Below are 15,757 nucleotides of genomic sequence, written 5' to 3'. Positions count from 1 at the left end.
TCAATCATTTTCGGCTCTATCAATTCATCATCACTCACTACCAACCAGAGAAAAAACATTCACTAGTCTATTCACCTGCCTGACTAGTAGGACTGAATGGCGCCGATATAGTAACATCGTGGGCAGTAGACCCCAGATCTTATCAATAACATCATACCTTTTTCGAAAGAGTCTTCTTCCTTCTATTTGATCTTCTGCAGGGTCTTTTCTAAAAGTGTGCCTGGTCCCCACAAACTCATATTGTGACAAATCATATCGATCATTAGGGCGCGAGATGTCAAAATTAGAAGTCAACTACTCGTGATTTCAGGCGCCATGAGAATTGGATGTTCTATCCGGAAGAGATATTCAGGTCTACTCACACATACATAGCACAGTATAATTATCGTGGCGGTTATGGTGTGTATGGCTAACCGGACAACTCGGACAAGTCCGAAAAGTCGGCGGTAGCATTCCTAACGAGCCACAATAAACCTCGTGGTCTCAGATTTCTTTCTAACACACACACCTTCGAATCTTCGACGAATGACAGGGGTATTATTTCAGGGCTGAGACTTGAGATTTCAAATGGTCGGCTGCGTTCTCCAAGGTATTCTTCCGACGCCGTCTTGGCTCGAGCACCAATGAAGATCGCCCCCCTTTTTTCCCATGGTGTACCTATTCTCAGCCTCGTTAGGTCAACTTGATCAACTTAAGCCATAGATAATGGGATCCATGCATATGCCACATGGCTTGCTCAGACAATTGCTTTGTACTACGTATTGGTCTCTTCGCAACAACCAGCATCAATTCATTTCCACCTTATGATCAGCCAACATATACCTCCACAGATAACTACAACATCGTCTTTTTACGTCAACCTTTTCCTATTGCCTCTTAGCTTGTTCTATATTCAATCATCCGTTATTCCCAATAACCCATAACCATACCTAGCATATAATCGGGGTACGGGAAAATAGGACCGATGTTCGTTTTCCATTAACTTTGCTGGCGCCAGCCTTGTGCTAAGCTTTTGACAGCCACGAACACCCGGTCCGCTGCCGAGCTGCCGTACATTGCATATGGATTATATGCTGTGTTGCCACCTGAATTGCATTACGTCCAAAAATATACATAAACAGTCTATTCAAATCGCGATCGCTGCGTTAATAGGCTTTCTCTCGCATGATTGATCCTATCTTCAATATTTCCCAACTACTCCCTGTCTCAATAACCCCCTCGTCCCCATAATGTTTCATTGTTAACTTAACGTCTGTTGACCCATTCCGGGGTAATATTAGCGCAATGTTAGGTTAATCTTAATCCTAAAGCCGCAGCATGGATTCCATTGCATTTAGTGTCGGTTTTAAGAGTTGTGGATATAATATCAGGATATCTCAAATCTTCACGCGCACATACGATTACTGATTCAACTACCTGAATCCCTACCTACCGAGGTTGGGTGCTGACGCGAGAAGCTTGGATTTTTTCCCAAAGAACCGGCAAATCGCGTGCTGGTGCTTGCTGACACTACCCTTCCGCAGGTAACGGCACAACATAAGCCATCCACTACTTCGGGTCCTCGAGCCAACGTGGAAGGGTTTTAAGGTTCTCACTCGCCAAGAACCCTCCCCCTTCTGCGGAGGCCATTACAGCGGCGGCAGGTACATGTACAAGGTGCGTCTCACATAGCAGGAACGCTGGCAGGATAGCAAATCAGAGAGCTCGCTCAGGTCACAACCGTTACCAACGATCTCAGTCAGGACAAGCCATGTGAGATCCCACCTAAGTCACTCCCACCCGCCTCGTCTAGTTGAATTCTTCCTGCAGATATACTAAGCAGTCCACATATTCTGGGGAATAGGTAGGTACCTACCAACGAGCGCAACTTCGGATGAAGGAGGGAAGTACTGTACCTTGGTGAGACTGCTGGGAAAGGTAAACAACTGCTCGGCTTCTCCACGTTTTAGACTATGATACTCTTCATCTCAATCGTCGATCTCAGCTGAACCCCCTTATTTTAATAACCGATGAGAATGCCCCCTGAATTTCTCGGAGCCGTAGTCGCAGATAGATAGAGGCTTCATGCGACTGGTTGGTAATCTTAGCATGCATGAGCTCGAAATGTTGAAGAAAAGCCACCCTAGCCGGATTAGGAAACATGTTAGATAGCCCTACGCTCTGCATATAACGACCCTACCTGCTGCGTGCTTCGCATGCGGGATCGACACTACTTGGCTCATGTTAAAGGGAAACGTCTAGGCTCCCGAAATCTCCGGGTGTAGGTGTGTGTGAGCAATCCCCCGCCCTGAAGCCCACGTCTCAGCATCGCTCAACGCGCGTCTCCCCCCAGAGTTAGGAAGCCATGAGCGGGTGGCGGATATGAAACCAGCAAATACGGCGAGAAAGGTGCCGACGCTAGTTCATCGATATCTATTAGATACCTAGGTATCTAGATAAGTTACCTGGTTAGTTACATAGATGATCAGTTGGGATATAGGACTTTAGTTAATAGGATCGACGTACAGCTGACTTTGGACGATCGGAAAGATAAGTAACATGGTTCGAATTGGTCTGTTAGCTTCAGCGAAAGCGATCTCTATCGAGGGCACAGACTCTTCCTCCACATAGCCTTTTCCAATTCTATCCGAATTTCATCGAGGGTCCTAACACTCGAAGGAATCCTTTTTGCAGATCACTAACCAAAGTCCTGTTTGAAATCACTCCGCGTCCCGAGATTTGATAGGATGACAGCAAAATGGCCCCCATATTTCCCCAAGCTATCTGGTTACCTAGACTTATGTATGTACCGCACGCTGTAGCAGATGCGATGTACGACCCACGCAATGGTTTGCCTGGGAGGCAATCTTCCAAAGGTAGGACATATAATTCATGCCACGCGACGAGACATGGATATACTACAGTACTGTAAAAGTATGGTGAGAGAATTAAAAGGCTCACATAATGGTCGACCCTGTAACCCCTGCGTCTTTTTCATCTATCGCCTCTGGTCCACGCAAATTGGATGCGTGTCTTGGGCGGTCTTGGGTATTGTCTTGGGGCTTTGCTTGGATTCCAAAACTCGACCAGCTATGTATTTAGTGATTGGGACGCGATATACGATGTAGTCGAAACCCTGGCTCCCCATCGAGTTGTGATTTCATAAAGCGTGGATAGGAATAGATGTTGATGGATACTTTAGCACTAGATCGCTGTTACATAGCCCAGATTGCCCTAGGCACGGGTTTAACGTGGTTTTGGCGGAAGCCTACGTTTATCAAGCCCACTAATCTTTAATCTATCCACCGCTGAATATCCGCTATACGGGTAACCTTGAGCGCCTAGAAATGGATCTTTTAAATCTATCCAGGGTACAAAGGTACGATACGTAAGGCGGCAGCTAGTTTAATATGGGCTAATTACACCTTTTAGGAAAGTGGCAGGGTGCAATAAGAATTCGACCTTTTGCCGTTTCTGGTAATCTCTAATTCAAAAAGTCTATTATCCCTGACCAAATCTCTGTATGTACTGTACTTTTTTACCTGTACTCTTTTTATTATTATCTTTATTAATTCGCTTCAGTGGTTTTATTTCTATTACAGCGACACGATACCACAATAAGACACAACGTCTTCATGATGCCACGCCTATGTCAACGTTAATCGTATGCCGTATTCAAACACACGACAGAACCGATTCTGTACTACATAACCCATAACATACCACATCCATGTAACTAGAACTCGTCGCTAAAGAGTCATTATTTACCTAGCATGTCACTGTATACCCAACTAAGTAAACCGATGGATACGATGCGACACAGGCAGATACGCCTTAAAGGTGATGCTAGATGTTAGTCACTAAGTCGACTAGTCTCCCGATCGTCCTACGCAGCCTCGAGCGTAGCGCCTCGATGAACACAAATTCAACGCATCGCGCGGCATACAATAGGTCCCAAGGTCTGGTAGGTATGATTCATTTTTACACGGTCCCGAACGATCCACATGGATTCCTACGGACAGGTTGTGAGGTGGTATCAAATTAAAAATACACATAATTATACCAACATAAATACCCTACATGAATTGGCACCTAATGTACATACATATATAGTATGCAAGTACAATACATAACTACTTATGTACGTCCGTTGGAGCTAGACCCCTTAAAGTATACGTAGTCGTATCGTGGGAAGTTTGGAAGGTTCTTACCCTCTTTTCGGCAGTCATGAACGATTCTGAGTGGGTGCTGAGTGAACCCGTGCCTGTGGTCTTGGGTCGCGCCAAGACCAATCCCGTCCGAGGGCTAATTAGGAACCCCAGTTCTTTCCAGCATCACACCACCACCACCGCCGCTGTAATAATACATCGCTACATAGATCCTGCTGGACTGCTGGGTCCACTGCTACTATGTACAGGAAGTTGCAGGTAACAATCTATGTAATATGTATGAGCAATAAGGTACTTACGTACACTTGGATTTCTTACCGATTTAACCTAATCCGTCTTACCCATCTGTCTTCTCTCCAAAGCTGTCCTCTGCCCTTCATAGGGCTGAGATGACATCCGCACATTATTGCCGTTGCTACTAATCATATGTAAGTAAGCATCAGGCACATCGGTTCACCCATTCACCCATAGCGCAAGGTACATTATGCGCTTTCGGGGAGTTCCCAAGGGATATCGGTCTAGGTAATTCAAACCCCGAATATTGACTATCGTATCGATGGTCCGATAGGTGATATCACCAGATCGCAAGTCTAGAATTTTTTGTTGCGCTGTCCAATTTGCGTGTATCCCGGTTGAGGGGAGCATCTGGGGAGGAGACATCGTCGCAAAAAGTTACCTGCGATGGCGTCAACCCGCCAACCCGCGAACCTGCTAACCCCTATCTCTTTGCTCCTTGTCCCACGCCGTCCCCGCAGCGGTAGCGACGCGGAATAGCGAGTCGAAGGCGATACGATACGGGGTAGCGGCGATAACGATCGTGTAACCGGCCGTATACGTGTAGAACTGCGGACGACGCTAAAATGTTGTAGCGGTCTGATAGTAAATTAAGTGACGCACGAAACGCACTCGATGCGACGCAGAACAACTAGTACGGTGAACCGTACATTATTATTACTCATCGATGCGATATTTGCCGCGGATCCCCTCATTCGACGTATTATGCGTATCTAGTATAGTATGTACTAGATGTATAGTGGAATCCGTTGCACTACGGGGGGGACAAGGGCTCACAGTACATGCACGCGCTAAACTTTCTACTCCTTACACTGTTCGCACCTTGCACCTTGCACCTTGCGGAGATCAACGAGCCCTTCCGTTAGCAGCTAGCAGCAGTTAATAGTGGCGGGTCTTGGTCTTCGGTGTCGCCGCTCACACGCATGGCTCTTTCGCCATAGGGCTGAGGACAGCACCTTGTTATTCTCCTATGAGATCGCAGCATTCTTCCCCTCTCTTGATCTAGCGGATTGCGCTATCGTACCCCGAATTAATTCTTCATACCCTCACCTTCAGTCTTACATTTCCATCCATATCTATCCTAGCTGCTTGCTATACCAAGATCCTTATCGCAACCGAGAGTAATACTAAACATAACAATCGAGATAGCCTATGCGGCTGTTAGTAATTTGCGGCAATCTCGAGCTAATTCTTCTAGCATCCGCTTGGTCATCGCGCAACTCAATTTCTATTTGCGGATATGCGACTAGGCAAGGCGATCGATTCAGCCCGTCAACGGCTAATTTTTCAGATCCCATTTTCCAGATCCCATTGGAGATAGGGAATTGCGAACTACGTAATCCGGTAGTGTATGAAAAGGTATAGTTGCAGTTTTATCACGATGGTGCACGTTAGCAGACGGCTTCTCCTTATCCCGAGCTTCGCCCAGAACCCCAAGGATATGTTCGATAGGTGGTAGCAATTATCCGCGCGTTATTGCCAGTAATTGCCAGTAATTGTCAGTGAAATCGGTTAGCGGTGCTGTTAATAAGCCTCCGCGTGACACAAAGTGCTCACGCCCTTCTGGTCGGACTTAAAGCTGCGTGCCATTCGAGTGTTACGCAGCACCAAACGCCAACGAGCGACCCAATTAGGTCTCACGATAGCTAGGGTTGCAATCGTAGGTATCAATTCGCTATTTGAACTTGGCCGAGCACATGACAAATCCCGAGGGTAAAGAAGCTTTCAGAAGCCGTCGGCCGACCTCGAACGATTATTGATGACCTCAACTGATCTATTGTCCAAAGAACCAAAAACCAAAATGCAGCCGCATCGGCAAGCGTCGAGAGCCTTCGAAATGGCAGATATAAAGCCTTCGCAAACTCCTGCCGCAATGCTGAGGGACAAGCGATGTTGCATCATGTCTCTGGCATACCTTGTCAATGTTGTAGTTATGGCGCTAAGACAAGCTTCTGGGCTGCACCATCGGTGTTAGACCAAGACAGCAACCAGGGCACTGACGTCGGAGCGGCAATGGGCGGGTTCTTCTCAATCGCATCACCGAACTCCGCTATTAGACCCCATACCGCTTGCCGTTCGGTTGCGGACTTCCAACCAACTAACAAAAGATATCGGTTTTTGTATTGTACATTTAATAGTCATCAACTATCTAAAATAATGCATCCTATATTGTTCGTGATCTGCGGTAATGGTGTTGAATGGTGTTGTTGTATATACTAAATTTAACAACCTACCTAATAGTTAGTAGGTAATAATATGGTACTATGAAGAATGAAGAGTTCGCTTACGACTTTCTTGTGTAACCTTGGCATTAGAAGCGTCCGGTCTATGAGAGCTCGATGTCACCTAGTTGCCCTTTTCAGAACACTCAATCTTAACAATGCTTTCTTACATTTGCATAGCGCTTCAATTGTTCGTATTACACAAAGAAACTCACATTTGGTATAACGACTCTGTATTCCTACATCATGCAACTTCAATTGTACTAGGTCAACTACCTAGTAGATACCTAGATACATCGCCAACTTATAGATTGATGGATTTATAGGGCTGTGTACGTAGATACATGATACCTAGACTCAAGCATCGAGCCGCTTTAGTTAATATGATAGCCTTAAGGTTAGACCCGCGAATTGGGGTTAATTAGTCTCGTAACAGGGATGGATAACCAGAGTCGTTTCCTGTAGCTTGCTGGTAATGATGTAGCTGTTGTGTTACAAAGGGACTTTGTAGCGTGACCTTCGAGCTGGGGACTGGGTTGGTGGACTAGTGGACGATGAAAGGTAGGTACGAACCCAATTCGGTCATGGAATCGTTCGACTAGCCAATGGCTTCTGGCTTGGATTCCCAAATTGAATCATTTCTTGGGAAAGTGGGGAATGTGTGTGAATCGAGCGTACCCTTGTATCATATCCAGGCATATCCAGATTCGATACTAGGTGGTGGTAGGTGCGTAGGTAGGTGGGTTGCGTGGGTGTGTGTTCTTAGTGGGTTTTTCTTTCCTCTGGGTGGGCGCGAGTGGATGTTTAGGAGCGGCGAAGCACAGATAGCACTGCATGAGACCCCGAGCCCACCGCTTTTTGCAGGGGTATTTCTCTATGTCTGCGCGCAGTTATATGGGAGACTGGCGGTCGGCCGAACAGTTGCATGTGGATTGGACGGGTCGACGCTGCCAAATCTGCAGCCCAACAAGATGCTCAAATCCCGATCTGCAACGCAACCACGTTGTTCTTGCTTTCATCTAACCATCTAACCATCTAACCGCTTCGCTGCTGCAACTGCTTCTGCACACTATGCTGCATAATTGGCATTCTACCGTGTATACGTACCCTACTTACGAACCCCTACTTGCCCTACTGGCCCTACTTGCCTTACAAACACCCATTTACCATAGTGCATACGACCCTGCCAAACCCTGTCCGAATCAACTGATTCAACAGCAAGATCGATGCATCCAATCTCCACGGTGACGCGCTTTAGCCTCAGGCGCAACGCGAGGCGCAATTTGTCACCTTATTTTTTTATTCTTCTTCATATTTTGTTCTATCGCATGTACATAGTACCCTAGCATCCAGAGACAACGGATCCATTTATTTTCTTTCAATTTCTCTTCTACCTCCACCCCTGTTTCTTTTTGAGCCTCCTTTCGGACCAGCTTCGCCAACTTCGCCAACTACATCATGCTGGATCATATCGTCGACCCAAGACACAATGGCCTAGTGCCTAGATGCCTAGACTGGACTTGACGCATCCGCGCATATCACAGTACATATCGTACATATCCATACATACATTACAGCTCAGCGCGACACAATACTTACCGCCATCTCAGCTGTCCAGCCATCCACCATCCACAACCCCCGGTGCTCGTGACTCCTTTTACCGTCGCCTCCTGAGGCCGTCGGCGAATGCCATGCTCTCATTTCTCATCCACCGCTAGAACTGGAACTGCGGAATTTTAGGATTCTCGTCGCTTCCGCTCTTTGATGCTTCATGCATCACGGCGACGTCACCGGCGGTCCTCTATTGGAACACCACAAATATCGGACTACTAGTGAACATGCTTGTCCGATACGGACTCACCCTTGCTAGCTAAGTTGCTTCGGCATAGACAGTCATCTCACCACAGTCCTCCTTTTAGTCTGTCCGAAGAGTTAGTAATGGAAGATGGTATATGCATTCGTATTTACGTCACGCCGATGCAATCTGGAACTTGATACGCCGTGTATACGATATGGGATTCTGGAACGACTAAACCTAAGACGCACTCACTATAGCGCACTATGAGTCTATGACTGCTACTACCACCACCACCACCACTACTACTACTACTACTACTACTACTAACATGGTGATATTTGGACTGTGTAACACAAAGGATGGGCGCGGCACAGATTCCGCTGAGAAGCGCTTGGTCGAGATCTGGCAACCACCGTATCTTGCGTTTGTGCATTATTAATACGCCTCCGATTTGCTCGATTCGATGCGAGGTTCTGCTAGTCTCTTTTCGTGTCGGTCTACAGTAGCACAGCTATTCACTAACCGTTGGCTGCAGCGAAGCTTTCCCCTTTCATAGGAGGAAAACTCCTTATAGTAGTAGCTGGAAAACTTGGAACTCCAGGCAGCATTAAGGGGCGCCTGCGAGTGAAGGTGATCAGGGTAACCGGCGTATGTAGGCGTCGAACTATGGTTCGACATAGTTCGATATAGCGTATGGCGGGGTTCTAGGCCCCCCGCCCCCCTTGCCTACTACTGTACAATACCTACTAGCAGTCCGTACCGTGGGCACGGATGACGCTGAAGATGAAGAACATGTCATCTCTACAGCAAGGCTTGGAATGTCGTGCCTTACCCGGTAGTCCGGCCCTAGCGGCCTATCTAGGTACTCCGCAGATTCGAAATACCGAGTCTATCCCCCACTACCAACACCGGCCATCCCACTATTTCCCAGCTGACACGGGACCACCCGAATTTTGGGCGCTCAACATCGCCGATGTTCTCATCACGGTAGCATTCCAAAAAGCCTCATTTGGAGTCGGACATCGAAAACGGAAAGCTTCGTACCGAAACCAATTTTACTGTGGCTTCTGATCAGCTATCATGTGCACCCTTTTTTTCATGGGAGCCTGATGGATTTTATGGGTTTAATGGATTTTCCGACGAAGAGAGGGTCGCCGCCAAGGCGTTTAATAGGAAAATCCTTGGTTCCTTGGTTCGAACGTCCACATTAATGTAGCACATAGCGGAAAGAACCATGTCGGTCTGCTACCTCGTGTATCTTCGGCCGAGGTGGGCGATTTATTGATTTCTAATCATCTAGGTTTCCTGTTCGGGCAGCTCTCTATTAATTATTATTATGTAAATCCACGAAGTCGCTAACATTCTAAGGATGCCGTTTCTGACGCCGTCACGGATGTCATCTTGAAACGCGATCGTCAGCAAACTCGGTCCGATCCGCTACTCCGGTAAGCTCGGAATTCCACGTGTGAATGACGGCCGAAGATGCGCATGTAAATAGATAGGCAACGCCCTTGGCTAACATTCGCATTGCAAAAGGGGGAGCACCATCCTTGACATTTTTACCGTAGTACTCCATTGACAGCACGATAATGACATACGGCTCCCCATCGGGTTGACAGTTATCGCAGTCACAGTCCCATTTTAGTCAATAGATCCGATGGCGTTCGGTCTTTACAAGCCTCCGGGCATCTTCGGGGCGTTGGGGGCTGTTGGTTGTCCCGGAACCCAATACCAATATATGAGCGTATACATTATATAGTATCGCGCGATAAGTCAAGGAAGGATATTTTGTTGACGATCACCATCTGGAGATGGAAACATTAGTTTCAGCCTTCTTTTGATCGCCGTCGTCGGGTACAGAGCTGCAGAGGCACTCAGGCGCTGTATCCAGCGCAATGCGCATCTCAAAGATAGGAGCCAAGGCTACGATAACTCTGGCCTAGGTACAATACGTACTAGACTGCTGGGCTGCTAGGTACCGGACCTCGTCGTATAGATGGACCAATTAGGATGCATGATTTCCTTCTTAGGACTTTTCAGCTGTCGGCTGTGCACGAGTTTGGAATTTCTGCAATTTGGAATGGATACGCTGAATGGATAGGGTGATTTGTAGTCTGTAGGCTAAACTGGCCGATTAGGTAGAAGCGACCCCTAGAATCCTCTGGAGCCGTTGTCAGAACTCTTTTTTAATTCTCCATCAGAATAAGGCGCATTGCCCCTTGGACCTTGACTAGAAGTCCAGTCACCGGTGACCCAGCTGACAGGGTACATATCTGCAATTTAGCGTAATCCGGCACCTGAACCTTCGAAGGCTGAGACCTGCTGTTGGGGGCCGACAATGGGAAGGGGCTTAATGCTAACAATGCAACAATCTTCTCTGGGAACTGTCAACGTGAAAAAAAGCAAAAAAGTCACGGACCGCACACCCTGTCAAGCCTTGTGCGATTGAGCCAATGCAAACGCGCAAACGGCAGGAATCAACTAGTTTTTGTCTCAGGTCCTTTTGTCGCCCTAAGCAAAGCAGCGAATCTAGTTACGAAATCGCGTTTGTTGCACATTTTCTCGAATCGTCCCATCTATCCCATCCATCCATCCACATCCCCATCCCCATCCCCATCCCCATCCCCTCTCCTCTCGTTGCCCTGGGATCGTTTCCTCCGAACAATTCCACAATCTATTACATACACGATACGATACAGTACAAATAACTATCTACATACTACTAGGTAAATATCCTGGACCGTTCTAAAATAAAGGCCAAGAAAGCTATGTACGCTACATACATAGAGGGAAGCTTGGCCTAGCGTCGAGTAATGTTGCCAAAATAGGACCATCGACCAATCTCGTGGCCTAACCGATCAGATCGACAACGTGGCATGGGAGGAGCATACGAAACCGGCTGCTGGGGAACGCTGCTACTGTTTCGTCTTGTATTTTTCTGTGGTTGCACCTCTAATTCTTTAGCTGGCCTGGGCTTTCCTGGGGGGGGGGGGGGGCGCTGTTTCCTTTTTTTCTGGGCTGGGCTGGGGGGTCGCGATGTTTCCCATACTGGGAAGTTGGACTTTCCAGGGCTGCCAGGGTTACTCTCTAGTACTAATTACTTCCGGGTTCCTAGCGGGCTGTAGGTATCTTCGTTAGCGCTACATACAGTACATTTAGCATGTGCTGTGCTGGGCAGCTGGGCTAACTCGCAAATTGCGCGTGCGGCACAGCTGGCTAGTACTACTATGTATGTACAGTAGTAGAGTGCACTGGAATAGAGTCCGATGTTTAGCGTCGCAGCATGGAGCCGGCTCGACCGCGATCATCAAGCACAAATCTTGCCTGTTTGATTTGAGATAATACCTACTAGGTGCTGGATAGATGTCGTGTAACATACTAGGTAGCTTGCTTGCACCATGAATTAGTCCCTTTCTTCTAAACTTGGAAGAACGGGGGAACTAGATTGTTCTTTTGGCTTTTTGATGGCTTGACGGACTTGTGTGTTGTGTGTATGCCTTGCAAACAAGCAAACGAGCGAACAAGCAGGTAGGTAGGCAAGATGCGAGCATTCGCCTGCTTGGGATCGGGCTACGACGTCATATACCCCGGACTATCGAGTATCGTCGTCTCATTCGTTACATGCGATATTGGATTGTTCTTTGGTTTCGGAGGTTTACGTCCTTTGCTTTTCCAGAAGGTCTCCAGGGGATCCTGGGTGAGACGTATGTACGCTGTTATGTACATACGGGAAGAGACTCTACCGTAAATTTGGGAATGCGCACGTGGGTTTTGCGATGTCTCAGACATGCGCGCGTGGTCGGGTCGCGGTAACACGTTTACTAGGTACCTAGGTAGGTAACTATCTAGCAACGCGGCGGCGATGAGGATACTAACGAGCTGTCTACTACTACTATTTCATCTCACAATGTTAGGTATCATACATATCTAGGTGTCTTCACTTCCCGTCCCCCCTTTCCCGCCCCTCGGTGGCGGCTGCTACGGTCCCAACGCCTCGGGGCAGGTGTTTAAAAACGAACACATTCCGCGAGCCTAAGGTCTCAGATTCTAGCCACGAGAGCCACCCCTTTTTTTCTCTTCTGCTTTTTGCTTTTTGCGCCCCCAAAGCATCCGAAACTTCGGCGGGAGGATGTTTCGCCCGACTTTCGTGGGGTTAGGGTATTGTATGTAAGTAACCTTGAAGTCGTATGGACGTTAATTGTTAAGGGAAGTGGAAGATACCGCGCGCGGGCTGTGCCATAACCTGCCAGCCAAAGAGTGCCTGCCTCGGTGCTTTCGCGGTGCGCCTCTGGGGCTAAGTTCCCATGGCTACGGTATCATAGGGTCTTGTCTTGTCTCTTGTCTCGCCGCCGACTTAAGGGACGGGAGGCTGAAAGGCGTGTGTCTGTCTGTGATACACACATAGGTAAATCCACATTACCTAAGGAGAAGAGGCGGTAACCGCCGGGTCTTCGCAAAGGTCAGATCCGAAACCACGGATGCGAGGCTGGATGTAGCCGCTTTCAGCTCAGCCTTTTTTTCACTTTTTCTTTTTCTTCTTTTTTTACTCTTCTTCCGGGGGTTTCTCCAGAGATGATCGGCTGTTGGTGCGCAGACGCATCTCTGCTTTCTGCTTTCTGCGGACTGTTGGTGCGATGCGCAGGGACAGACGCTGCAGAGGTTTTTACCGAAGGCTGGATTAGGTGTTTTTAATAATTGGGATATGTTGTGGAACGCCAGAGAAGGCGTAGGGAATGTTCCTTCAGTTCGGTCTGCCTGCGTGTGTCGTTTGTAGCCTTGGGGGCCGGGGATCTCGTGCGAGGATCTCGTGCGAAGCTGGAGCCGAGACTAGGTTTTTGGGAACGATAGGTGAGTTCTACTTCAAAGGAATTGGAGGGAGTTGTGGAATTACGATGGGGTTACGGTTGGAAAGGGAAGGTCGAGGGCGATGAGGGAAGCCGAGTTCTACGGAGAGAAGCTGAATGGTGGTTGTGGTGGTGTGGATGAAATGAGACAGGATGGGGCTACTGCCAGCCTTGCACGCGGGATAGGGACTTTGTCATGTCCTTTAGGAAGCTAGAGATTTGATGCCATTCTCGAGATTGTCATATCATGAATGCTGTTATGATCAACCACGTCTCCCTGACTTTTACTCTGTGCTATTTCACATCTATTCTAAGTGACTTGTAAATGCATACCTGATTTTTCATGATTTAATTTTATACCAACCTATCAAATGTCACAACTACTACATTGCCATCTTAGCTCTTCCTTCTAGTTACGTCTTTAATTATATCAAACCAACGATTTTTAGCCCTAGAGTTTTGGAGGCTGTTATCGGTGGTGGTTGGTCAGATCGACCTGATCGTCCCAACACCAACTTCTCAAGCTACGAGGCTAGCTGCATATACAAATACAGATATAGATCGACCACAGCCTAACTATCCTATTCATAGCCACGTGCGGAGCGTACATCGCAAATGTGATGCGATCTTCGTTCTTCACCCGTCACACAATTGTGAAGATACGAAGCCGTGCCGTCTCCATCACTGCACTTGACATATCTGCGAACTACGTAACTCTCAAACGTGCCGTCCATGCGCAAACGTCAATCAGATAAACGTCTTATTACATCCCCATGTCTATATCCATATCCCGTATATTCCATCCATAAACGTATCCACCAACCCACCACGCCTATCTACAGACTACAGTACAGTACCTCTCCACCAAGTCCACCCACTAGCACATCCGCAGATACGTACGTAAATACACCGGGTTTAGGAATTAGCCTCTTTACAGCCAGTCATTGAGATGGGGAGAGATGGGGCGAACAAGCGTCCTTACCTACCTACCTAGTACTCTACCTAAGGTAGCAAAAGCGATGGGGACCCGAGAGACGCAAAGTAACTTGGCGGCTCGGGTTTCGGGACATCTGGTTGGTCGAGCCGTCTCAAGCTACAGCGTGGGTTTTTTGCGACGGGAGATACAAATTAACCCTGCACATATTATCCTGCCCTGTCCTGTCCTGTGTATTGTACCTATCCCCGCCACCAGGGGAACGGCTAGGCTGAAACGAGCGCGAGGAGCGACGGGTTTGGTGTAGCTACGTACCAGCTCGCGCCGCGAGGGCGGAATACACTAACGACTTGGCCTTAGCCCCGGAGGCTTAAAGAAGGTCCTGGGTGGGTTGTGGGTTGGTATGTACAATACATAGCTGATAGGTTGGTAACGCCTGGGTTAGATGGGGAGTTGATCAGGGCTCTCACCACCGGTCCCGATAATATAGTACGGTGCAGTAGCATGATATGATAATGATCGAGGGCTTTTGATCCCGTAGGATTTGGCCCCCGGGGGAGAGGGGGCAGCTTTTGCTCTCTCTCTCTCTCTTTCTCTATCCATACTACCTAAGGTATAGTACTTTATATCGACCCTTTGTGCTCAGAATGGCTAGGATATGGGGGCCTAGATACCTACTAGGTAGTTAGGATGGCGCGAGCGAGGTGAATTGTAGGTACTTTGTGAAGTTGATATTTTGGCTGCCTGATCGCGAGATGGGGATGCTAAGGAAAATGGATCAATGGATCTCCGTTAAAAGATGGACTTTCCACTTTCTTGTCCCGCGGTAACGCGGCAACTAGGTTTTGTTGGGTAAGGTTTACGATTGACGGTTCAAGGGTCTGGTTGAGCACGGGCTAAGTCCACTTGACCCGATGGAGAGATTACACGAGCTATGGTTGTTTGGTACCGCTGTTAGTTGGATAGACGTACGCTGTGTCTGGGTACGGCGTATTAAAGTCGATAATGTAGGTAGGTAGAAACAATGGTGAGGGGATCGTCTATACGAGATGAGGAAGCAAAAGGAATACGATGATGTCACGAGCAAATTCCAATAAACGCCATTCTCGTCATTGCAGGTAAGTCACGAGAAACCGTATTTTTCTAAGCGAGGCAGTACTCCAAATCACATCACATCGCTATAATTTCCTTGTTAATTCTCGGTTTCGGTTTCGGGTTTGGAATACGGACAATTCAATAGTATGGTATGGCATGGCAGTCACCCGCAGAGCCAAGAATAACCATCGTATCATTATTCAACGAAGAAGAATAGTATTGTTTATTCTGCTATAAAAGCTAGAAACCAAAAAATGAATATGTCGTTGAAAGTAAATAAACGCCACGTACCACTCTCGCGGGTCAAGTCTGACATATGCGATGGCCAGGTAGAGATAGAGTTCTTACTTGCGTTCGTAGGGTAAGGCAGGCCATTCGCATCAGTTACCGAGCAAGCGGTCTAGAAAAAAAGAATATGTAGG

This window comes from Annulohypoxylon maeteangense, assembly GCF_022496945.1.
Source record: "Annulohypoxylon maeteangense strain CBS 123835 unplaced genomic scaffold GGS22scaffold_3, whole genome shotgun sequence".
In the NCBI taxonomy this organism is placed as follows: Eukaryota; Fungi; Ascomycota; class Sordariomycetes; order Xylariales; family Hypoxylaceae; genus Annulohypoxylon; species Annulohypoxylon maeteangense.
This window is presented reverse-complemented; position numbering follows the sequence as displayed.